Source organism: Bos javanicus, chromosome 15 (assembly GCF_032452875.1).
Source record: "Bos javanicus breed banteng chromosome 15, ARS-OSU_banteng_1.0, whole genome shotgun sequence".
NCBI lineage: Eukaryota > Metazoa > Chordata > Mammalia > Artiodactyla > Bovidae > Bos > Bos javanicus.
The window spans coordinates 52,961,093-52,987,283 of NC_083882.1; the positions used below are offsets into that span (position 1 = coordinate 52,961,093).

The following is a 26,191-nucleotide window of genomic DNA, read 5'->3' on the forward strand; positions in this document are numbered from 1 at the left end:
TGTGCTGCCAGACCCGGTTTAACGAAGGGCTCTCTGACCTCTGCTGGAGCCAGGGGGATGAGGCCTGGATCCTGGGCCCTGTTCCGAGCCCGCAGCAGCCTCCTTGCTTCTCCCAAACCTGTCTGCTCTTGGCCTCAGTGACACCACACTACTCCGCTGCACACCTCACTGTTCTGGCTGCTCCTCCTCAGTCTTGCCTGCGGGCATCTCTTCTTCCCTCTTTTAACTGATGGCTTCAGCCCAAACCCTCGTCTTGATTTCCTCTCTCCCATTAAGCAAACTCACCTGTCCTATGGCCCAGAGAAATGAACATTAAATTGGTATGTTTCCCAGATCTGTGTCTCTAGCTCCCTGACAATCCTGGGGGTGATGGGATGTTATTTTATTAAAGAGCCACCCCGTTTCTCTGACTTGATTTGTGTGCGGCGATCAAACCACTTGGCTAAGCTAATCGGATAGACACGTCCAGTGGTTGGAGCACAGTCTCCACCAAAATCAGATGAGGGTCTTCATACCATCTAGGACCAGACAAGAAAGGCTGAGGGCTGAGGACTCAGGATAGGATGCTGGGAAGTCAGGGCCATCAAGCCAACCCCCACTGTCCAATTTCAACACAGATTCCCCCCATCTACCCACCTTGGAGAACCAGGGCTCAGCCTACTGGGGGTAAATGGGGCTCCTTTCCCCTGTAGCAGATGCTGGAGCAGGTCCCTGATCACAACCCCCAGCATTCACTACTCCCTACACCCCTGCATCTTCTTGCTGAGAGTAACTGGGATTCTTCCTAGGGGCTTTCTCTGGCCATTTGGAGCACACTTGGCCAGAAGTGTCAGAACATTTGGAGACCAGCCTTTAACTAATGACAGCCAGAGTCGATTGATAAATGCTCTGGATTCCTTGCCCCTCCTGTGGGACATCTCTGAGGCGGATTCTTGCCACCTCCTGGAGGTTCCCAATGGGATTACCCCCCAGTGATAATCTGCTCTTTGATCAGTGTTGGGCCGCACCTCACAGGCCTACAAAGGCCTGTGCTCACCCAGCTTCAAGATCGAAAAAAGAGTCCAGAGTCAGCAACAGAGGTATCAGTGGTTTAATGGATGGGGGAGCACACACCTCTGAAGCAAGGTCTTAGAGCAACAGTGGTGTCGGTCTTCCCTCCCAGAGGGTAGGTGGAGAGATTGCCAGTTATGGGGGAAACTGACATTGGGTTGGCTTATTGGTTATCAAGGAAACCAGCAGAGGGGTATGCCCCTCAGTACCTCTATGATAAGAATAATCACTAGCTAGGGCCTGGGGTAAGTATGTAGAAAGTTTACTCGTGTGAGTAAGGTGTAGGTGAAGCAAGCACTGGAAAGGCGATAGATGTACAGAGAACAAGGGAACAGCCACCTTGAGAGGCCTGACTGTACAACCACCCGGAATTGGCTTCTTTCCTTTTCCAGGCCCTTATTCTGATGCTTTCAGGATCATCTCAGAAATTAACTACTTGCATTTGAATCCTTGCCTCAAGATTGGCTTCTAGGCGAACCCAAACCAAGATACTTCCTCTGTCTTCCTTACAGTCACAATCTGCCTAAATCCTGCTGATTCTACCTGCTAAAAAGTCCTCACAGTCCCCTTTCTAATCAGCCCCTCACTTAACACCCCTCTTCCACCCCCACCACGTTGGTCACCTGCCTGGACTACTGGCCCTCACTTGTCCCCTGCCTCCTCTCCTGCCCTTCCTCACAGCAGCTGGGTCACGTGAACTTCCTAAGCCATGACTGATTATGCCCCTCCCCTACTTTACCCTTCCATGGCTCTTAGAATGGCCCCTGAGAATAAACCAAGCTTTTGAGCAACATTCATGGCCCTGCAAGACCTAGTCCCTCCCCCCTCTTCAGCCTTGGCTGGCCCACTCCTCCCTTCCACTGGACCCTCCAACAGGACTGAGCCACACAAGGGTCTCAGAATTGGCCATGTTCTTTCTCACCTCCAGGTCTTTGCATGCTGCCCACCCCCCTCAATTTCACGCAGGTGACTCTAGTTATTCTTTGACACCAGCTTAGAATCTGTACCCTGACTTCCCTGTGCCCCTTGTCTCCAGGCTGGGCCAGGGGTCTCTCTGGGTTCCTATGCCTCAGTGCATGTCTCTGCATCCCAGTCCCTCCCACAACCTGGCTTACCCCTCTCCACACCAAACACTTCTTGAGGGCACTAGCCACAGTCAACTCATATTTGTATCCCCAGTGCCCTGACCATGCTGGGCACACAGAAAGGGTCAGAGAAGAAATGAATGATAATGATGACTCTAAATCCCCGAAGAGACCTATATTCATTCCTTCATTTAGTTATTTATAGGGCACTGTGCCAAGTATAGCGAAAACAGGGCTGGTGAACAACAGACATTGTGTCTGTTCTGGAAGATATCTGCTGATGAGGGAGTGATGTGGAGAGAGGCATCAGGCTGGAGTGATCGGGTGTATCAGAGGCCAACACTGGGGCCTTGGGAGCCAGAGGAGGCCCTAGACTCTGTCTGTTGGGGTGAGGGACAGAGAAGCCTTCTGAGAGGAGGTGCTTCCACTCTGTGCTGGCCCTGTTCACCCTCTGTCTTTGCAGAGCATGCAGCAGGTGGTGGGGAGTCAGGAGAGGCGCAGAGTTTAATTGTGTGTCCCCTACAATCTCATCTCCTCTTTCCCATGAAAGCTGACCTCTACCCAGTTGAGCATTCCCATTCATATGTTTATACATGAATAGAGTATTATTTTGCATGTTTTAAAGCTTTATGCTCATAGTATCATATTGTGTGTGTCTTTCCATATACTTCTTTCTTCAGTCTGATTATACTTGTGAGGTTTAGCTTTCTGGATATCTTGCCCTAGTTCACTCATTTTCTCTGTTGTATAGTATTCCATTATGTGTATATACAGGTATTCCCTTTTTATCAGAGCACAGCCCATTCCTAACAGTAAATCTGTAGATAGTGAAAGCTCATGCATGCATGTGCTCAGTTGTGTCTGACTCTTTGCAACCCCATGGACTGTAGCCCACCAGACTCCTCTGTCCATTGGATTTTCCAAGCAAGAATACTGAAGTGGGTTGTCATTTTCTTCTCCAGAGGAACCTTCCAGACCCAGGAATCAAACTCGCATCTCCTGTATTACAGGCAGGTTCTTCACCACTGAGCCATCATGGAAGCCCAGTGAAAGCTCCTATTATATAATTTTAGTTGGGAAAAATAATAATATGTTGCCAGCTCATCTGTAAACTTCAACTAATTTTATCCCAATATCATTGAAATTCTTTAAAACAATGAATGATCACCAAAGATTTCTGCACAGTATAAAGCTCTGTCGTCCAATATGGTATCTACTAGCCACATGAGACTATTTAAATGTAAATGAAGTTAAAAATTTCAGGTCCTCAGTTGTACTAGACACACTTCAAGTGCTCAGTAGCCCCACGCAGCTGAAGGCCATCATATCATATTGGACAGCAGATATAGGATATTTCCATCATTGCATAAAGTCCTAAAGCATTTAAAACACTGATTGATTCATTATCTGACACTGAGTGAGCTTTTTATGTTTGTCTTCTCACACATAGGACAGTTCCTATGTGTGATAGAGGGAGATGGATGCCTGCCCAAGGGGCTTTCCAGGTTGCGCTAGTGGTAAAGAACCTGCCTGCCAATGCAGGAGATATAAGAGACCTGGGTTCAGTCCCTGGGTTGGGAAGATCCCTTGGAGAAGGAAATGGCAAGCCACTCCAGTATTCTTGCCTGGAGAATCCCACGGACAGAGGAGCTTGCCAGGCTACAGTCCATAGGGTTGCAAAGAGTCAGACACGACTGAAGCAACTTTGCACGCATGCACACATGCCTGGCCAAGCTTACAACTTTCACATGTTCAGCCCTCTCAATGAGCTTTATTACTTCCAGATTTTCTTCTAATGAGTGAGCTTTCTTCAGCCTCTCAGATTCAGGCTTTCCCACTCTCTTAGAAGACAGTTCTGCTTAACAATGAGAAGATTGTCACAATTACATACCAAATAGTTTAAGGAACTTGAGCATGACATGCAAGCCTATCCTACCTGAACAGCTGAGTTACCACCACAGCTCACTTCACATCATCTCACCCAGGCTTGTGCTGGGGAACACCTGCAGGTTTAAACCAGGTTTTCTACTAGTTAAAAGTTTTAAAAGTCACGGTAGAAATTATCAGGAGAGTGAGTTCAGATAGCAAGCGACACTTGAATAAAAATGTACTTTCCATTCTCTTATTGATAGACAATTAGATTGTTCTGAATGTTTTGCTTTAGATACAATGCTGTGATGTACAGTTTTCTACACCTGCCAGAGTTTCTCCAGGTTATTTATGCTGGAGTGCAATGATTCAATCTTAGATCATGTGCATCTTCAACTACTAGATATTGACAAATTGCTCTTCAGCTTGTATGTTTGATTTCTAGTCCCAACAACAGTACATAGAGTTCCTGTCTCTCCACACCCTCAACAAAGTTGGTATTATCAAACTCTTTAATTTTTTCTAGTCTGATGTGTATGAAATGGTATTTCATTATGGTTTTAATGGAATTTTCCCTGGTTGATTGTGAGGTTGAGTATATTTTCATATGTGTGTTGGCCATGCCTGCTTTCTCTTCTGTGAAATGTCTGCTCATGTTTTTTGCTCATTTTTCTATTAGGTTGTTTGGTTTCTTCTTATTGGTATGCAGGAGCTATTTATATGTGCTGAAAAATAATCCTTCATTACATTTTGCAATGCCTTCTCTCAGTCTGTGGTCTCTTTTTTTATTTTAGTATTTTGGATTAATAGAACTTCTAAATTTTTATTACACTTGAGTTTATCGATTTTTTTTTCCTTTATGATTTTTTTTCTTTTTTGTTGTTTCATTTGTTTAAGAAAGCCTCCTTAATCCTGGCACATAGTGGGAATTTAATACATGCCTGTTGAATACCAGCTGCAATGGGAACTGAAAGGGCAGGCTGTCTCGTCCAGGTGTTGTAGGTGTTGGGCTGACAGTGTTGTCATGAAGATGAGGGCATGGGGGAGATTATTGTAGAGAAGAGGGCACTTCAGTCACCAGAGGGGAGAAGTCCAGGGAGCAGTAGGTCTGAGGTGCAGGAGGATGGCTGGGCTGGAGGTGGGAACTGCGAGTGTCCAGCGCACAGGGGTAATTTGAGGAGAGCCACTGCCCTGCCCCAGGGAGAATGTGCTCAGTGAGCAGAGAAGACGAGGATGGGGTAGAGCTCTGGGAGGAGTCTGGGAAGCAGGAGGAGAAGGGTGCTGTGGGGACCACACAGGGAGTTTCTGACAGTATCTAGAAGTGACTTCCTATGCACTCCTTCAAGGGCACAGAGATCACTGGGTCCTTAGAGGGGCCATTAGGGGGATGCTCTGCGAGCAGAGACTAGACAAATGGGCTGAGGACTGCAGAGGAGGCAACTTTTCTGAGACCACTGGCAGTGAAGGAAAGAGAAGGGGCAGTGGCTGGAGTGGGTGGTCCAAGGCTTGAGAAGACATTGAAGCATGTTCACAGGCCAGCAGGGAGGGAGACCAGGATTCCCAAGGGTGCGAGGACCTGGCTGCAGAAGCAGAGAGCAGCTCTGAGCACTGCTGGGGCCTTCATCTCAGATAGAAGGAGAGTCACCTCTTGGGGAAGGGGATGCTGAGCAGAAAGGCCTGGGGGCAAGGGGAGCAGGTGGGAATAGGAACTTAAGTGAGTGCCCTCCACTGAGCCTGGCCTCAGTCCTAACATCTAACACAGGTCAGAACCAGTGCACAACTGCATACATGCTAAGTGGCTTCAGTCGTGTCTGACTCTTTGCAACCCCGTGGACCATAGCCCATCAGGCTCCTCTGTCCGTGGGATTCTCCAGGCAAGAATATTGGAGTGGGTTGCCATGCCCTCCTCCAGGGAATCTTCCCAACCCAGGGATCGAACTGACGTCTCTTACTGTCTTCTGCACTGGCAGGGGCCACCTGGGAAGACCAGTGAGCATTTGTTGAGTGAATTTCTTGGTGAGTCAGGTGGCAGATGGGGCTGGGATATCAGTGAGTTAGAGCTTGTGAAGAGGGAAGGACTACCAGGAAGGGAGAGGAGAGCTTCCCTAAGTGAGAGTTTCTAGGGACCCAAATCCCTTGAGTCACAGGTAAACACTTTCTCCCCACAAAGGACTGACAGCAACCGCCACTACCACTACCCAGCTCCACTGCTGTGGCCGCACCTCAAGGCCCCTTGGGTCGGGGGACTACAGTATGACCGCAGTGCATGACACCAAATACCCCTGCTCTGTCTTTGGAACTCCAGCCTCCACATCCTTCCTGGGCCAGCTGCCATCATCTTTTCTCAGATGCTAAAACAGACTCCTGCTGCTGAGAGGGATTGGGGGCAGGAGGAAAAGGGGACGACAGAGGATGAGATGGCTGGATGGCATCACCGACTTGATGGACGTGAGTTTGCGTGAACTCTGAGAGTTGGTGATGGACAGGGAGGCCTGGCGTGTTGCGATTCATGGGGTTGTAAAGAGTCAGACATGACTGAGCGACTGAACTGAACTGAAAACAGACTCCTACATGGAGACCTGCTGCCACCTTGCCCCTCCTACCCATTCCTTAATCTCCATCTAGCAGCTGGAGACACTGGCTAAAATGATATTGGATATACAAATACTGAATCATTATGCTGCATACCCAACACTCATAAAATGTTATACATCAACTATACCCCAATAAAAAAGGATATCTGATTATGTCACTCTACTGCTCTAAATGCTTTGATGACTCCCACAGTTCTTCAAAGGCCAAAGTCCTGATTTTGGGCTGGCTGGGCTGGCTGCTGCTGTTACTCCTTCAGCCCCATCTCCCACCAAGCCTCCCGGCTCTTGGGGCACCACCCACTCTGGCTGAGCTTCATGTCCTGGAACACGCCAAACCCTTTCCTGTCTCACCCTCTTCAAGTTTTCCCTGGCTGGGACTCTTCCCCCAACCTTCACCTGACTGAGGCCAAGGCCAACTCCTCACTCTGGCCTCTGGGAAATCTTCCCAAAACTTACAATTTACTTATTGGCTGAGCCTAGGGGCATGTGAGATCTTAGTTCCCCGACCAGGGATTGAACCCATGCCCCCTTCAGTGGAAGTACAGAATCCTAACCACTGGACCACCAGGGAATTCCCCCAAATCTTACAATTTAAACTAGATGCCTTCCCCCTCCCACTCCCATTATAATATCTCCTCTACCCTTCACTTTTCCTTCTAAGCACTTACCACAATATGTAATTACATATTAATTTCTGTGACTATTTAACAACTAGGGCCCCCACTAGATTATAAACTCCATGAAGCCAGCACTATCTGCAGTCTCCTACTGACTTAGATCCACAGTCCTAGCACAGAATCTGTCACATAGGAACTCAATAACTGGTGATTAAAAGCTGCAATGGTAGCCAAGAGGAGGGGCTGGCTAGTCTGAGGGCTACAGGTCAGGGGAGGTTTCCAAGATGAGAGAATTAGAAGCCACTGTCCATAAGAGAGCTGAGGAGGGCTCCCCTGGTGGCTCAGTGGTGGAGAGTCCACCTGCCAATGCAGGAGACTCAAGTGTGACCCCTTATCTGGGATGATCCCATATGCCAAGAAGCAACTAAGCCAGTGCACCACAACTATTGATCCTGTGCTTTAGAAGCTGGGGACTGCCAACTACTGAGCCTACTTGTCGCAACTACTGAAGCCTGCATGCCCTAGAGCCCATACTCCACAAGAGAAGCCACTGCAATGAGAAGACACCCAAGCACCGAAACGAGAGAAAAGCCCCCACAGCGATGAAAATCCAGCACAGCCAAAAATAAATAAATAATATAAATAAAAAACTTTTAATGTTGAAAAAAGAGAGCTTAGGAGATAAAAGAGAGGGAGGAGGAGTGACAGGAGGAATTATGACACTGACGAGCACCGGTGATGAGCCAGGCACTCTCCTCATACTGGCCCAGTATCACTCCCATCCCCGTCTTCAGTCGGAGGTCCACTAGCTGGCTGACCTGGAGTGAAATAATCTCTCTGAACATCAGTTTCTTAATCTTTAAAATGGATTTGTAACACCAAGCTCCTGCGATTATTATGAGGATCTGGAAACAGTGTATGGTATGGAAACTGCCCCCAATCCACTTGGGGTACTTGGGCTTTGGAGTCCGACTGAGTTCAAATCTCAGATCTGCCACTTATTAGCTGTGTGACTTTGGGCAAGTCACTTCACCTCTCTGTGCTTGAGTTTCACCAACTGTAAAATAAAGATAATAATACTTGTGAGGATTAAACGATATGTATCAAAAGACCTAGAAGGATGCCTGGCACATAGTAGATGCTCAAGAAATAGCATTTATGTTTATCCCTCCTCCCTTTTCCCTATCCCAGAACTGTAGAGTGTCAGAGCTGGAAAGTCGGAATCACCACTTAAGCCCCTGACCCCAATACAAAGGGGGAAACCGAGGCCAAGGGAAGGTAGGAGAGGTGAGGGAATCTGGAATGGAGTCCAGGGGTCCTGGGTCCCAGTCCAGAGCAGCAGACCCTGACACCCGTGGCTCTTCCAAATCTATACCTCCCTCGGAGCCCCCAGCAGCGGGCAACCCAGGCCAGCCCAGCTGGGCGGATTCCAGCGCCAGCGCAGGGCTGTACGGCTACACCCCTTCCCCGCCCCCTAGCTCTTGCGGCGCGAGGAGCCGGGAGGCCCGGGTGGTCTGAGCTGCTGCCGCCGCCCGCGCTGCGCTTGGATTCAGGGGGTTGCCTAGATAGCCGATAGCCGAAGAGAGCGACGTCCCCGGTCCCGCGGCACTGGTGCTGCGCGGTCCAGGTGAGGGCCGTGCGGGGCAGGGGACCGAGGGGCAATCGGCGCCGGGGCACACGGGTACAGGGCAGGTCTGCCCACGCGTTGGCGCCCCAGGAAGTGGGTGTGGTGAGTGTGGGTGTGGGATGGAGAGTGTCGGGGTAGGGGGGCTGGGGGTTATTGTGGGCAATGTTTAAGAAATTAATGTGAGCAATGTGTGTGTACTGGGTGTATGCAGTTAGCGATGGTGTGTGCTTGGTGTGTGTGTGTGAGCAGTGAATTGTGGCTTCCCTGGTGTCTCAGACGGTAGAGTCTGCCTGCAATGCAGCGGACCGGAGTTTGATCCCTGGGTCGGGAAGATCCTCTGGAAAAGGGAACGGCAACCCACTCCAGTATTCTTGCCTGGAGAATTCCCTGGACAGAGGAGTCTGGTGGGCTACAGTCCAAGGGGTCGAAGAGAGTCCCACCAGACTGAAGCGACTAACTCTTTCGCTTTCTGCATGCAAAAAGTTTGTGTGGTACTTATCTATAGCTGTGAGTGACTGTGGCAGGGTAACCTGGGGATTCCACGTGTGTGCCCAGGGTGTGTGCCCAGTGTGTGGTGGGAACCATCACATGATGGTGCATGCATGCTTGTTGTGCCTGTTGTGAAATGTGTGCTCTCTATGTGTGGCACATCCATGGCTCTGTGAAGCATGCTGAGCCAAATAATGGAAGATGAGAAGCATTCACGCAGCTCTTACTACTGACAGATCATTTCCCATGACCCTAGGGTGGTTCTGGCTTTTCTTACCCAGCACCCCGAAGGGCTTGGGAGAGTGAAAGCTCACTCTGGATCTGGTTGGAGGAAGTGCAGCTAGTCCCATGGTCACTCTCCCACAGGCGTGCATGGGTGAGCAAAGCCATACACACACACACACACACACAAGAAGCTTCTTTGAAGTCTCATTGTTTAATCTTCAAAACTCATGTAGATTTTGCAACCCTCTATGTAATGTTTTTGTAGAGTGCACAAAAATATCGTCTGGTAAGTTCCTATCCAGTGAGTTGACACAGGGCTTGATGATAAGCTGGGTTTATCCTGCTGGGAGCCCTCTGGCACCTGCAAAGTAGGAGGAACCCCCTACCTGTCCTCCAAACTGAGATGGCAGGGCTTAGACCTCCTGGGGGAGTGTGGCAGTGTGGCTGGTACGTGGTGTGTGTGCATGTGTGCAGCAGAGTTGTGTGGTGGGATGCTGGAGCTGTGTGTGGCCATGTGTGCTGTGTGTGAAGAAAGGGGTCACAGTGGAGTGGGGGTGTGTCTTGCATGGGGAAACTGTGGTGGGGTCTGTCTTGGTCATCTCTAGTGCAGGGGCAGGGAAACTGGGCTTCTCAGGAGGAACTCTTGACCATCAGTAATGTTCTCATCTTTTCTGCACTGGCTGGGCAGAAAGAGGCTTCAGGACCCCAGGGGACCGTGGGGAAGGGGGTTCCTATAGCACGCCACCACCTGGGACTGTCAAGGCAGTCGTGTTGTCAAGGCCTGGTTTAAATCCTACCTCTGGCACTCTCTACATGTAGGACTTCGGGCAAAACTTTTCTGTGCCTCAGTTTCTTCCTTTGTAAAATGGAGGCATTAATTGTGTTTGCCTTGTAGGGTTATTGTGAGGACTGAATGAGTTCCTGGATGTAAAGTGCTTGGCACATAAAAACCCTTAACAGGTTATAAAACTATAATGGTAGTGATGGAGCCCCCCCACAGTGGTTCCGTTCCTGCCCTAAGACGTCTCCGATTCCACAGAGCCAATGATTGCCCAGGAGCTGGGCAGGTGGGAGTCTGAGGGTCTCCCATTTAAGAATGCCTGAGGGATCCGTTCCTGTCTCCAGCCTCGATCACTATTGAACTCTCAGTGACTCTCTGGCTCCTGGGAAGATTCAGTCTGAAAGGGGAAAGATGTTGAGTCTCTGGCAAGGCCTGGGATGGAGCGTGGGAGAGAGGCCAAGAGGAGAGGTGCCAGGGCAGCATGGGGCTGGGATGGAGGCCTCTCTCCCAACAAACACCAGAGGAAACAGAAGAATGCTGGCCTGTGCTCGCGAGTGTGTGTGTGTGTGGGGGGGGGGGGTGGCTGTCGATGGCAGGGGCAGGAGTGCTCTCTGCTTGGAATGAAGAAAGTTAAGAAGAGCGGGATCAAGGATGTGTGGTCCTCAGGCCAGAGCAGGCCCTGGGAGCTAGAGGGAGGCTGCAATGTCAGAGTTTCAGCAGATGGGTCTGAGCTCCAGACTGAGTGGCCCAGGAGACTCCCTCAGGCTGGGCTTCGTTCTGGTGGAGAAATGTTTGCCTTGGCTGAGCAAGAGCCGTTGTTCCTGGGGATTTCATTAGGTCAGTTTAGAGAAGATGCCCGGAGGCCTCAGAGGAGGAGGGGACATCAAAGGCAGTGGCCAGAGCTGTGGAAACTTATTTAGCGAGGGCACCTAAATATATCCAGGGTGGTGGTGGGGTGCTGTGGTGGGCTGGCAGCGAGGCTCAGGATAGGGGAGCGGCAGACCACTGTCCCCACTGTCCCCAGACAGGCAGTGCCTCGGCCCCAGAGGCCCTGGATGCCACTCTGGGAGATCTGGAGAACAGAGCCCTGTGGGGCAGTGGAAGGCCTGGCCCAGACCCCACGGGCTGGGTGACAGGGTCAGCTCTCTCTTCTTGGCTGTCCGAGGGGTGAAATGGAGTCGTGCTGGCATCATTTCTGTCTCTCATTTCCTTTGATCTGTAATTCCAGCTCTAATTATTGATGATTCTACAGCCCTAAGTCTAATAGTCTGTAATCTCAACTCAAACATTCTAAAAAAGCCTGTAATCCCAATTTCAACTTCTTTCCTCCAGCTTTAACATTTCCTGATTCCAGCTCCAGTATTCAAGCACTCTGACCTTGGCTCTGGCAGTCTGACACTTTCAAGTTTATAAACTACCAGGAAAGATACACTAGAGGTCACTTCAGCAGAATTATTTGAGAAGCCCCCAGGAAAGGGCCTGCACAACCAGCCAGAACCGCTGGAACTGCTTCTCTGGGCTGACAGAACATCCTTGGTCCATGATACATGCTGCCTAGGAGGAATGACAGGGAACCCAGAGGTTCCTTCTCATCAGGGCAAGGGAGGTGCTTGGAGTAGCTCGTGGTTCAGGGGAGGGTGTCCCAGGAGAGGAAACTGTTCAGATCCCAAGTTGTCCTCGTTCCCCACAGGATGAGGGATTTGTGGGATCACTGGGCTCTTGGAGGAGACACAAAGAAGAAGGGAAAGAAGAAGAAATTGGGCTGAGGAGAACCCAAAGGCAAACATTACTATGTTTGAGAGACTTTCCAAGCACCTTAGATCATAGAAAAGATTCCTGTGGTGCTAGTAAGAACAGCACCTTTAAAGCGCAGCTGAATCTGAACTCAGCGTGGGCTGCAAGTGGAGAGCTGATGGCCAGCCCCCACTTCAGCTGTGTGACTTTGGACAAAAAAGTCACTTTCCTCTGGCAATCTGGTTTGCAGGACTAAAACTCCCTGATCTCTCTCTCTGACCACTGGGGACACCAGCACTATCGTGGAAACCCAGTCCTTGGACCAGTCTATAAATATTAGTCGAATGAGGGAGCGTGCATGCTAAATCACTTCAGTCGTGTCCAACTCTTTGCGACCCTATGGACTGTAGCCCGCCAAGCTCCTCCGTCCAGGGATACTAAAGTGGGTTGCCATGCCCTCCTCCTGGGGATCTTCCCCACCCAGGGATCAAACCCACCTCTCTTACATCTCCTGCATTGGCAGGCAGGTTCTTTACTAGTAGCACCACCTGGGAAGCCCAGATGAGTAAGGAGAGAATAAAGAAACGAATGAGCAGATGAAGAGAAGTGAAAATACAGCAGAAGGCACCATGACTGTGATCCCTCTTCCCTTCTCTCCACTCAGCCTCAGCCCCCATGTGAGAAATTGGTCTCAGAACTTAAAGAACTGAGGGGCAGGGTAGAGGGGTGGGGTGGAGGGGCAGGGTGGGGGCAGTTTCCTTTGGCAGAACCCTGTACTGGTGGAGAGTTTAAGAGATGGGGGGCATTCCCTGGGCGTCACCCCTTGCCCTGCAGCATTTCCACTGCCAGCCCTGCCCGGAGCCCTGGGCCGCAGGCCTGCTGATTCACGGAGTTTGCCCTGATTATTTCCCGATGATCACCCCCCAGCCCCCGAGCTGATGACTGAAGCAAAGAGCTCAGGCAGTGGCTCTGGAGGCTGGGGTCATAAACCAGGAACCCCCAAGAGATTGGAGGAAGAGTGAAGCCAGGAGGATCCTGAGCCTCCAGGCTGAGTGAGGTGGGGTGAGGGTGGGAGGGGCCCTGGTATGAGCAGGCATCGGCATGAATGGAGGGAGGGGGACAAGCAGCACATGCTCCCCGGGCATCTGCTGTGCGAGGCTGTCCAGTCCTTGCCTGTGCGCTCTGCCCTCCAGTCACCCTCACAGGAAGGAGGGCTTTGGGTGTATCCTTGACTTCTTCCTCATTTCTCATTATTCCCCATCCCCCCATTCAATTATCAAGCCCCAGTGAACCTGCCTCCCTTGTATCTCTCCAGTGGTCGCCTTGGCTCCAGCCCTGTGACTCTGGCCAAGCTCTGGAACCCTCGCAGCCTCCCTACCTCCCACCTTCTACTTTGGCTGCCAGCAAGCTCACTCACCATCTCAGTCTAGGTTTCTGCTGCTGCCCTTCTGCTCTGCCTCTAATAGGATCATGCGGCATGTGTGGCTTTTGTCTGGGCTGCTTCTAGCCCTTTATGCACAGAGATGCAAGTTCTAAAGCCATTGACCAGTAAAATCTGGTATGTGCTAGATTCTCATGAGAACATCCACTGATTCTTGGATTTTTCACTTTTTTTTTTTTAATTGTCTTTCCCACCATACTGACTCCCACCCAGACATGGAAACATTGGTGCACAATGGAGCAGTGTTCAAATCCTGGCTTTGCTGCTACTAGCTATACGAACCTTGGGCAAGTTACCTGTCCGCTCACTGTGCCTCACTTTCCCATATCTGTTATGGTGATAATCATGGTACCTACTCTGTGTGGGTTTGTGAGGATTAAGTGAGATAGTATAAGCACTCTGGTGAGTTCTGTGGTTGCCAGTATAGATTACCTGAATGGGCCTTAGCCATTCTGGGAGAACTGGCAGGATGAGGGGCTGGCTCTGTATGGAATGTTCTATATCAGCGCTTTTCAAGTGTCAATGTCTGCCTCCATCCCTTGAGGATCTGATTCGTTAGGTTGAGGTGAGGCCTCCAGGCACATTCCTGACCTGCTATTGAAGGACACCGGTACTTTTGCTTGAGGTCCACACTTCATTCCACTCTGTGAGGACTTGGCTGTGGATAGGATCCTTGTAAACTGCAAAGTGATTGACTGTTGTACCTGGACGGGGGTTCCTGCTGGTGACTGAAGGCAGGAGGGTAGCTCTGCAGGGGTCAGTGCCCACAGGCAGCAGAGGGTCTGAGGACCCCAGGAAAAGGGTTTTGGCCTTTGGCACACACCCCCTCACATGAGAAGCCTACACCCAGGGCTGAGCAGGCTAAGTTAATCCCCTAAGTATTCCTTTTCCTCTTATGTAAGTGCTTTTGTTCCCAGGGAAATTGAGAACCTGCTGTGACCAGGAACCCCACAAATCTTCCGTGGCATCCCAGCCTGCCTGAGATTGTGGCAAAGATTGCCGAGCCTGGGAAAACAAGGCCTGTGCACTGGGGGTTTGTGGGCATCCCTTTCCTAGTGGCTCAGACAGTAAAGAATCTGCCTGCAATTTAGGAGACCCAGGTTCAATCCCTGGGGTCAGGAAGATCCCCTGGAGAAGGGAATGGCAACCCACTCCAGTATTCTTGCCTGGAGAATTCCATGGACAGAGGAGCCTGTTGGGCTATAGTCCACGAGGTCATAAAGAGTCACACACAACTGAGTGACGAGTACTCTCACTTTTTCACTTTCACTTACAGTAGTGGGCACGTGTGTACCACATGCAGAGATATAAGCACAGGCAAACATACATGTGAATGTAGACTTCAGGGCCACAGACACACACGTGTGCCATATACACATGGGTGCAGTTCCAAACACATACACCCCTGTGAATACATAGGCATCTTCCAGGTCAGACCCACACATTGCTGACCTCCCACCCCATGCAGACGTGTGTACCTGCCATTCAGGTAGGAACGTCCTCTCCCAGCCTAGGGGCCTGAGATACATAGTTACTTCAGCTCACACCTTCTCCTCCTAGAATAAGGACAGTTTTCCCAGGCTTCCCAACTCTCCCTTTCCATGTCTCCCCCCTCACCTTCTCACCACAAGGACAGAGGAAGGGCTTTTCCTGTCAGCTGCCAGCCTGCTGGTTGGGAGCAGGGATGTTTTTCTCTTTTCTGAAGAACTGGTTCTGTGGAATTTTCACTTATTTCCCATCAAGGGTCAAGACCCTGCTCTGGGGGTTGCCTCAAGGTTCCACAAGCATGAGGATGCTGGCTTTCAGATACACAGGCATGTTGAGCCTATAACAACCTCTGTCATATGAGTAGCACCTAAAAGTCTGCAGACTGCCTTCTGGCCAGTGTCTTGCTCACCCTTCACGACAGTCCTGAGACTAAGTGCCTTCATTTCTCCATTTGGCAGATGAGGGAACCGAGGCAGGTAGCAGATCAGGTCATGATAAGAGCTCTAAGTCAGGTCATGACATGAGGGAGGGAAATGGGTAGAGATCCTCAGGGCTGGATGGGACTCACGTGAAAGTAGTTCAGTTCAGTTCAGTCCAGTCGCTCAGTCATGTCTGACTCTTTGCGACCCCATGAATCGCAGCATGCCAGGCCTCCCTGTCCATCACCAACTCCTGGACTTCACTCAAACTCACATCCATCGAGTCCCTGATGCCATCCAGCCATCTCATCCTCTGACATCCCCTTCTCCTCCTGCCCCAAGTCCCTCCCAGCGTCAGGGTCTTTTCCAATGAGTCAACTCTTCACATGAGGTGGCCAAAGTATTGGAGTTTCAGCTTTAGCATCATTCCTTCCAAAGAACACCCAGGACTGATCTCCTTTAGAATGGACTGGTTGGATCTCCTTGCAGTCCAAGGGACTCTCAAGAGTCTTCTCCAACACCACAGTTCAAAAGCATCAATTCTTCGGCACTCAGCTTTCTTCACAGTCCAACTCTCACATCCATACACGACCACTGGAAAAACCATAGGCTTGATTAGACGGACCTTTGTTGGCAAAGTAATGTCTCTGCTTTTGAATATGCTATCTAGGTTGGTCATAACTTTCCTTCCAAGGAGTAAGCGTCTTTTAATTTCATGGCTGCAATCACCATCTGCACGTGAAGGTAGAGTTGACCAGAATTCTAGTCTCTTGAGATTGGGCTAGGGGAAGTTGTTTCGTCCTCCAGGGGCTTAGAGAAGGAGAATTTGGCTATCAGAGATGAGAGGATGGAGCAGGCCGGTGCTCCTAGGTGGGCCTAGTGGAGGAGCTGGCTGAGGACACAGGCAGCCTCTCACAGGTCAGTGCCTTGCCGAGGCTCAGCCCTTAGTCCACCCTTGTGGACCCGTCAGAGGAGAGGGGAACAAAGACACCTTTGCATTGCTCTGTGCTCCAGGCAAATCTCTGCCCCTCTCTGGACCCACACTCTGTCTCTACAATGAAACATCAAGGTTGGTCTTTGGATACTCTCCTGCAATCCTGGGGAAAGCGTCTGCAGGGCTGCAAGTGTAAGGCAGGCTCTGGGTGCTCTATGTTGCAGCCCTTGGGGTCCTGAGCTGTGGCCTGTGCCCAGGGATCCCCAGCCTGGGCCCCTGGCCTCTGTTGTGATCCACCAAGGCAGGGACTGGCACAGAGTTGGGGCTCAGGGCCTGGGGTCTGCTTCAGGTTAGGTGGAAGTTGGTCTTGTGAGAAGAAGACCCAGAAAGTCCCCTCCATCCCTGTGGATCTCTGTCCCTTACCCTCCCTTATGTTTGTCTATAGTTCTTATCGCCACCTGACCTGCTGCATATTTGCTCATTAACTAAGACAAATTTGTCTCTCCTGCTAGAATGTAGATGCCATGAGGGCAAGGAGTTTGTTTTGTGCTCTTAGATGCATTGAAGATGACTGCACAGAGAAGGTGCCCAATAAATACTTGTAAAAAAGAAAGAGGAGGAGGACTAATCTTCGGATGGGGAGGAGCTGGCCCAGACCCACCACCGGCCTGAGGCAGAGTCCCCCTGACTGCCTTCTTATCAAACCCAAGCTCAAGGTTGGATTGAGGCTAGGGAAGGGGGTTGGCCTGAGCTCAGACTCCCCCCACCAAATCACCCTTAATCTGAAGAGCCATCCTCAGTCCCCTGAGGGAGGCCATGGCATCTGGACCCGTGGGGTGAGGACCAGACAATAGAGCCATTGGTCTCAGGGTCTCCACATCCTTTAATGGACCTTCCAGGCGCTGCTGAGAAAACCAGGTTAGTTATTCCCTGGGGTGGCAGTGAGCAGGGCCAGGACTCTCTGCAGACTTGAGAAAGGCTGCAGAGGAGAGGGCTGAGGGGTGGGGTGGAGATGAGGAGAAAAACAGTTATCTGCTGAATGTCAAGCCCCTGGTCTTTAAATGCCACCTCACTCAGTCCTCCCAGCAGCCATTGGGGTTGACTTGATGGTGCCATTCCAGGGATGATCACACTCAGAGCATGAAGTGACTGGGCAGTGGCAGGGTCAGCTTTGGCTTTAGGGCCTTGAGCTGGAATGTTCTTGGGATTTGGGTCCCCGCCCTGCTGCTTGCCAGCTCTGGGCCAAGGCAAGTTACTTCCCCTCCTCAATTTCTCGGTTTCCTCATTGGCTGTCTCCGGGGACGACTGTGAGCCGTATATGTGACAGCTGGGGGCACAGGAACTGACCAGAAGGAAGGAGGGACTGCTCCAGTAGTCAGAATTTTCCCAACTCTTGATGGACCTGCGTGGTGCTCACTGCCTCCTGGGTGAGTGTTCTGGGTCAGTGCCCTGAGGGTGCTGAGTGCCACCCCCTGCCCAGAGCTTGGCACAGGGACCACCTGCAGCCACTTTGGCTCATTGCAGGTCATGAGCCCACTCTCTCATGGAGAGAGAGTGCGAGCGGACTTGAGGGTCCACCTCCCTTCTTTGGCCTGATTGTGGCTAAAGCTACAGTCTGTGCAGAGCAGAGGGTGGAGGAGACAGCAACGGCGTGGGGACTGGGCTGTGAGGAGGAGTGGACAGTGCGGGCGGGACTGGGGGTCACACGGGCCTGGTCAGAGTCACTTTCCCTGTCTGGGCCTCAGTTTGTAGAATGGGGGTAACAGTGCTCTCCCCTGAGCTTTGGAAAACTAAGTGTTATATGCTGATGAGCGCCCCTCAGGGCGGAGGCTGTGCCCGCAGGAGTCTGTGGTGGGAAGAGGCTGGGATGGATTAGGACCAGATGGGCATCCACGGAAGAGGCACTTGCCTCCGTGTGACTGGTGAGGAAAGTGAGTCCGGAGTCCTGGTGTGATTTGTTAAAGGGGAGCACAGCAGGGTGAACAAGTGTATCTGGGGGAGCTGGGTTAAAACTTTTCTGGCATTTCTGTTGTCATCCAGCTCCGACGACACCACACGGGGAACGCTGAGCAGCACTGCCCATGGGAAGGGCCCTGGCCTCTGGAAGGTACCAGGGACGCACATCTCTTGGCAGCTCTAGAATGGGTCCGAAGCCAATCCAGGGACAGTCTCTCTACCCGTCTGTATCAGATGAGGTGATAAATGAGAAGGCCACTTGCAGACTCTAAAGTGCTGGGCCTCTGATGGTGCATCTGTGTGTGTGTTTGTGCAAGCCCTTGGATGTGTTTGCATGAGTGAGAATGTGCAGCTTGTGAGTGTGTGTGCACATGTGTGCCTGTGTGTGGTCCCCTGACCTGGCTGGGGGCTAACTCTGTGCTGCCCAAGGCTTCCCGTTTGGCTGGCACTTTTCTCCCCTAAACTTTTTCCAGTCTCTTTTTCCATGTTTCCTCACTGCTTCTTAGTTTACCAGAAGGGAGCCGCCCGTGGTCCGGAAACAGCAGTTGTCTTTGAGCTCACCGACTCTTCTCCCCTCCAGCCCATTCTCATCCCATCCTGCCCCTGGAGGCCCAGCTGCCCAGTCTGGAGGGCTGGCAGCTCACCTGGCTCCTCTTCACAGCCCACCCACCACCTGCTTTTCCCTCCAAGTCTCTATGCCAGCCACTCGCACATCACTGTCCCTTTGGCTCCTCATAAAACCCCCAGCACTGCCTACCCAGGTACTTTTACTAATTTCATTTTACAGGCAAGGAAATGAAGTCTCAGTGAGGGGAAATGGCTTTCCCAACATTACGCATCCCAACTAGTGGCAACAGGGTTTCAACTCGTACATAACTCCAAAATCTTTATCCTTGACTCTTGCAGCCTACCTAGCAGGGGTGTACTGACTGGTTGACTGAATGAATAAGTGAATGAAAGAACAAATGAATAAATCCCTCAGTCAATATTGAGCTGAAAGAGAAGGTTAAGTGGTAATAACAATGGCTATCATTTGTCGTGCACCTACTATGTATTAAGTGCTTCACATGAAAGCAAATGCAGCCAAGATTATTGTTACCCCATTCTGAAGTTGAGGAGGCTGAGGTTCAGAGAAATTAAAGTGTCTTGTCCCATGTTGGACCCGAGATTCTAACTTGTCCTCCCTAGAGGAGGGGTGAGTTAGTGGAGCCTAGTAACAGATGCCATTGCAACAGAGGCCGGTCAAGACTCTCAGGAAGCTGTGTCTGTCGGGCCCTCCCCAGTGACACCCACCCTCACCCCTCTTGTCCTGGAGCCATTTCCCCATTTGTATCTGAAGTGGGTTTCTCTTTCAGTCTGAGGTGGGGATCTGCTGGCCCCGCTCTGACTGTTCCTCTCTGACTGTTGGCACATCTGGTAAGGGCCAGTGCCCTGAGCTGGGCATGTGGAGGTATCTTCCTGTTACCCCTGCCTCAGGTCCAGCCCTGTCGTTAACCACTTCCATGAGAGGGCAGGCCTGGGCAAGATGCAGGTGTGGGCCTATGGAGATGTCCTAGGCTGGCTCAGTGGCATATGTGCCAAGCCCTGTGCTGCATGCCAGGGACCCAAAGGTGAGGAGATCTAGTCTTTGGGTTAAATAACTCATTGGCTGGGTACTGAAGCCTAGATGAGTTAAATCTGTAGTGGGGGCAGAGCCTGGCATCCTGACTCCCTGTGCAGCACTGATTTTTATGTCCTGGAACAGAGTAGAGGTTGTTCTGTGGCCCCAGGAGAGAGCTGACCTGTGTTGTCTAAGAGGCAGATCTCAGCTCAAAGAGATGACAATAGCTCTGTCAAGTCAGGAAGATGAGAATCAGCCATTCATTCATTCAGAAGTTCTTGAAGGGCCTTCTGTTGGGAGGCAGGGTGGGGGTGGGGGACACTCTGCACAGAGGAAAAAAATCAGATGTTGAAATCAGAGTTGGGTTTGCATCTAGGTACCAGCATTTGCTGGCCATGTGATTTCAGACAAGTCATTTAACTTCTTGGAATCTCAATTTCCCCATTTGTAAAATGGGGTACTAAAACCTACCTGGCCAGCTCATGGAGTGGACAAAAGAAAATACTGCACATAACATTACGTGTAGGTTCTTAGGGATATTTGGGGCTTCCCAGGTGGTGCTAGTGGTAAAGAACTTGCCTGCCAATGCAGGAGACATAAGAGACATGGGTTCGATCCTTGGGTTGGGAAGACCCCCTGGAAGAGGGCATGGCAACCCACTCCAGTATTCATGCCTGGAGAATCCCATGGACAGAGGAGCCTGCCAGGCTATGGTCCATAGGGTCGCAAAGAGTCAGATACAACTGAAGCGACTTAGCACACACATAGGAAGGTTTAATTCACTTCCTTCCTCACCCTGGAGAGCTCTTTATGAGGGAGGAGATATTCCTTTAAGTAGCAGCGAAACCATCATCAGTCTGATGGTTGAGGCAAGAGACAAGACTTTTAAGGTGTTAGAATGAACCCTCCAGATTGACAAACATTGACATTATGGTGCACAGTCTCATTTCTCATGTCACAGAGGGAAAAGAGAAGCACAGAGAGGCTGAGGTTTGAGGCAGCCTAAAATACCTCTGCTGTAGAAAGTAGCTCAAATAAAACAGACAATAGATTAAAAACTGAACAGTCACTAGCCTAGGTCTCCTGACCAACCTAGAAAGCTCCGCTGTCACATTCTCAGACTTGGTGAGTCACTGAGGACCTACTTGTGCCAGGCCCGCACCATGGCTATGTTATAGATTTATCTTTACAGCAACAGCAGCAACCATGAAAGGTTAATACTGTCATCCACATCTAGTCAGTGGGGAAACTGAGACTCAGAGTTTTATATCCCTTGCTCAAGGTCATACAGCTAATATTAATAGAAGCTGAGACAGGATGCAAAACCAGGACAGTCTGGCCCTGAAAACCATGCTTCTCCTACTCTGTGGGGGTACTTGTTCCACCAAAGATGTCAGGCCTTAGATCAGAAATACGTGTACTGCAAAGGTAAAATATAAACAATAACCAAAAAGGAGTAATTAGGAAAATGTAAGTCAAGATCACAGTATGAGACCACTTTATGCCTACTTGGATGGAAATAAGGAAAAAGACAAGACAGTAACAAGTGTTGGTGAGGACGTGGAGAAACTGAAACTCTCATATGTGGCTGATAGGAATGTGAAATGGGGCAGCCACTTTGGAAAATTTTATCCGTTCTTCAAAAGTTAGACATAGAGTTACCGTATGACCCAACAGTTCTCTTCTTAGGTACGTACCCAAGAAAGCAAACATCCATGTGGGCACCACCATTGGCTTATCCGTTCTTCCATCCGTGGACATTTAGGCTGTTTCTACCTTTAGGCTGTTGTAAAGAATACTGTTAGGAACACTGGTGTATAAATATCTGTTTGAGACTTTGCTTTCCCTTCTTTTCACCTAGAAGTGAAACTGCTGGATCTTCTAGTAGTTCTGTGTTTGTTTCTTTCTTTCTTTGTTTTGAGGAACTGCCATTACTGTTTTTCACAACTGCACCATTTTACATTCGCACCAGCAATGTCCAGGGGTTCCAGGATCTCCACATCCTTACCGACACTTGCTATTTCATATTTTGTCTTATAATAGCCATCCTGATGACTGTGAGGTGTGTATCTACATATGGTTTGCGTTTGCATTTTCCTACTGATTAGTTTTGATGAGCATCTTTTCAAAACACAGGTTTTGAGTGCTTATTAGTCATTTGGATATATTCTTTGGAGAGTATCTATTCAAGTCTTTTACCAATTTTTGAATTGCTTTTTTTTGTAGTTGTTGAATTGTAGGAGTGAGTTCTTTATATATTCTGGATACTAATCCCATATCCTATGTATGATTTGCAGTTATTTTCTCCCATTCTGTGGGTTGCTTTTTGCTCTGTTGATGGTGTCCTTTAATGCTCAAAAGTTTTCAGTTCTTATGGAATCCAATTTATTTTTCCCTTTGTTGTCTGTGGTTTTGGTATTATGTTGGTTAGGGATGTTTTGATTGCATACGACAAATGCTACCGATTTGAACAGGAACTGTTTTAGTGAATGTAAAGAAAAATTCAGATTCAGAAGTAGACCTAGATCAGATATGGTTAGATCCACCAGTTACAATGATGCCATCAGTATTCTCTCTTTTTATATCGTTGCTCCTGATTTTTTTTTCTTTTTTAAATATTTATTTTTTTGGCTACACCAGGTCTTAGTTGTGACCTGTGGGATCGACACCCAGGCTCCCTGCATTGAGAGTGCAGAGTCTTAACCACTGGACCACCAGGGAAGTTCTTCTCTGGACCTTCTGCTGGATTACTACATTCTCATCCAAGTCCTTTCCAGAAGCACCAGGCTTCCATGGCCCTCATGGCTAATAATCCTGGGAGGGAAACTTTCATGTTGATTCCACCAAAAGCCTGGGGTAGACCCTAATTTGTTCCCCCGAACCAATCACTGGTAAGGGGTCTGGATGGATGCTCTGACTGACCAGCTCTGGGTCAGGTGCCCACTTTGAATGAACAAGATTACCATGGAATGGAGGAGGCGGCTCCCCACAGCCAGAGGTGCTTGACAGGCAGAGGGGGTCCAGGAATCCACTGGGCAACTGGGCTTAGGAGGCTCTGTTTGAAAAGCCATACCTCATCTCCAATTTCCCGTGGGGGCTTCTGGAAGTAGAGGGAATCCTTCTAGTTGATTCCTTAAGACTTCCTGGAGGACGCAGCATTTATGGGGCCCTGTGATTCGTGAGAAGGTGAACCTTAGCAAGCCAGGTCCCAGGCAGGTTGGGCAGAGCAGTGGAGAGGCTGGACTTGCCTGTCACCCGAGTGCTTCCCGACTTCAGCCCTGGTGCACTGTAGGAGCTAAGACTATAGACTCTGATCCATACTGCCTGGGTTCATAGCCCAGCACTCCTTCTACCTGTGCTACCTTGGGCGAATTAACTAACCTTTCTGTGGCTTAGTTTTCCCACTTGAAGTATAAATCGAAAACAATACCAGTATTGTCTCACAGGTCATGATGATTGTGTATCTGGCACACCGGGCTCAGTGCTCATATCATTATTGTTATAAGTTTGATCCTCTTTTCTGACCACATTTGCTGGTACACTGCCGCTCTAGCTGTGTTCACTGTCCTTCCACGCGCCTCATCCAGTCTCTGCCCTTGCTGTTTTCTCTGTCTGAAATGCCCTTGGCCTCTGTGGACACTTGGCCGTTTTGTTGCTGCCTCCTCTATCGAGACTTCCCTACCCCCAGAACCATCCCTCCCTGCCTGGGCTTCCACCAGGCTCTGGAACAGGATGTCTGCCTTGGATTGTGGATCTTCAGGTACTTGTATGTTCCTTTTCTATGCTGAGCTCCTGAGGGCAGGATCTGGGTCTCCCATGTCATTGAGTTCACAGCCAGAGCCTGCCACCTGCCCTGTAGAGCGACCCAGGGGCACAAACAGCACCGACTGGGACACGCAGGAGAGCACAGCTGGACTCAGGAAGTGAAAATGGGTTGGTGCCCTGTGGGTTATGTGTGAGTGGATGGGCTGCATATGAGTGCTGAGAACCGAGAGATCAGCAGAGACTAGGTTTGTTCTTATCCCCAGGCACTGGGAAGCCATACAACTGCTTGGACGGGGGAGCCCTGAGGTTAGGTTTTTGCTGAGCAAGGACCTCTCTAGCTGCAGAAAGGGGATGCATTGGCTGGGGAGGTGGAAGACATGGAGCAGGAAGTGGCTGCTGACTAGCCTGAGGCAGGGACCGCAGGATGAGAGGAGGGGACAGCCTGACAAGTATAAAGATGGAGAACAAGCAGAGCTTGGTGATTAATTTGAAGTGGGGCCTCGGGTTTCCCATCGGGGAAATGCAGTGAGTGGGGCCTTGCCCACCGCCCCCCGCACCAGCCTCTCCTCGTGAGACTGGAAGGCAGCCGTCACGTGGCACTGATCACTGTAACCAGTTAGTAACCGTCTCTCCGGTGCAGTCCCATATACCCCCACAGTCCATTCACTCTCCTGGGTAGGGTCACGGTCAAGCAGAAGGCCAGACACGGAGGGGGCTTGGTCAGGTCTGCAGGCTCTATGGACCAGAGCCGGGCCTCCTCGCCAAGCCCCCCAGGGAGACCCAGGTGTGCTGATGGGATCATTTGTCCCCTTAGGCAGGGTGGGGCCTGGGCTCCTCTGCCAGCCCAGACCCAAACCAGAGACCGCATGGTTTCTTCCCATTTTGACCTCCTCAGCCGTGCCTCCCAGAGGCTGCTAAGGAAGGGAAGTGTGCCCTAGGAACAGCACTGGAAACAGTGCTGAGCACTGGGGCCAGGCCATAGCCAGGTGCTGTTGCAGGAGGAATTCCACCCCTCCCCAGCTGAGTGTCCTCAGGAATCATGAGTCCAGCCCCTCGCAGCAGGGCTGAGACTGGTGGTGATTCAGTTGCTCAGTCATGTCCGACTCTTGTGAGTCCATGGACTGTAGCCCACCAGGCTCCTCTATCCATGAGATTTTCCAGGCAAGAATACTGGAGTGGATTGCCATTTCCTTCTCCAGGGCATCTTCCTGACCTAGGGATTGAACCCCGTTCTCCTGCATTGCAGGTGGATTCTTTACCGACTGAGCTTCCAGGGAAGCCCTAGGGCTGAGACTAGGGCCCAGTGTTCTGTCTCCCACACCTGACACTCATTCCAAGGTCCAGAGAGCTGTGTTTATCCCAGGAGCTGAATGCCTCTCTTCTCTGGGCCCCAGTTTCCTTAGCTGCCAAAGGGTGTGAAAGAGAAGAAGAGAGAACTCAGGAAGCTCTAAGACCCCTCTCCCCACTCAAAAATGGGAGGGCCCACTTGGGCTGGGCAGTTGTAACAAGTCATCCTTCTGGGCCCCTCTGAGTCCTCATCTACCAAAGCCGCACCCTTGCTTCCCCTGGGAAGAGACTGGGGTGGCAGACTTGGGAACAGGTTCAAGGCCAGATCAGATCAGTTGCTCAGTCGTGTCCGACTCTTTGCAACCCCATGAACCGCAGCACGCCAGGCCTCCCTGTCCATCACCAACTCCCAGAGTTCACTCAGACTCACATCCATCGAGTTAGTGATGCCATCCAGTCGTCTCATCCTCTGTCGTCCCCTTCTCCTCCTGCCCCCAATCCCTCCCAGCATCAGAGTCTTTTCCAACGAATCAACTCTTCACATGAGGTGGCCAAAGTACTGGCGTTTCAGCTTTAGCATCATTCCTTCCAAAGAAATCCCAGGGCTGATCTCCTTCAGAATGGACTGGTTGGATCTCCTTGCAGTCCAAGGGACTCTCAAGAGTATTCTCCAACACCACAGTTCAAAAGCATCAATTCTTCGGCGCTCAGCCTTCTTCACAGTCCAACTCTCACATCCATACATGACCACAGGGAAAACCATAGCCTTGACTAGACAGACATTTGTTGACAAAGTAACGTCTCTGCTTTTGAATATGCTATCTAGGTTGGTCATAACTTGCCTTCCAAGGAGTAAGCGTCTTTTAATTTCATGGCTGCAGTCACCATCTGTAGTGATTTTGGAGCCCAGAAAAATAAAGTCTGACACTGTTTCCACTGTTTCCCCATCTATTTCCCATGAAGTGATGGGACCGGATGCCATGATCTTCGTTTTCTGAATGTTGAGCTTTAAGCCAACTTTTTCACTCTTCTCTTTCACTTTCATCAAGAGGCTTTTTAGTTCCTCTTCACTTTTACCGCCATAAGGGTGGTGTCATCTGCATATCTGAGGTTATTGATATTTCTCCCGGCAATCTTTACACCAGCTTGTGCTTCCTCCAGTCCAGCGTTTCTCATGATGTACTCTGCATATAAGTTAAATAAACAGGGTGACAATATACAGCCTTGACA

The 26,191-nt window shown here is 50.3% G+C and overlaps 1 protein-coding gene across 5 annotated transcripts in view; it reads left to right on the plus strand.

Annotated features, from left to right (window-relative positions):
- Positions 1 to 26,191, plus strand: part of P2RY6 (pyrimidinergic receptor P2Y6) — an 80,321-nt gene that overhangs the window by 36,039 nt on the left and 18,091 nt on the right. Inside the window, exons 1-2 of one of the 5 annotated variants that reach the window (XM_061380776.1) lie at positions 13,170 to 17,780; positions 18,394 to 18,460. The exons of 1 other annotated variant lie outside the window; for it this stretch is intronic. The gene's annotated coding sequence lies outside the window, so the exon portion shown is untranslated. 3 more of the 5 variants (XM_061380777.1, XM_061380773.1, XM_061380779.1) reach the window with 3 other exon arrangements.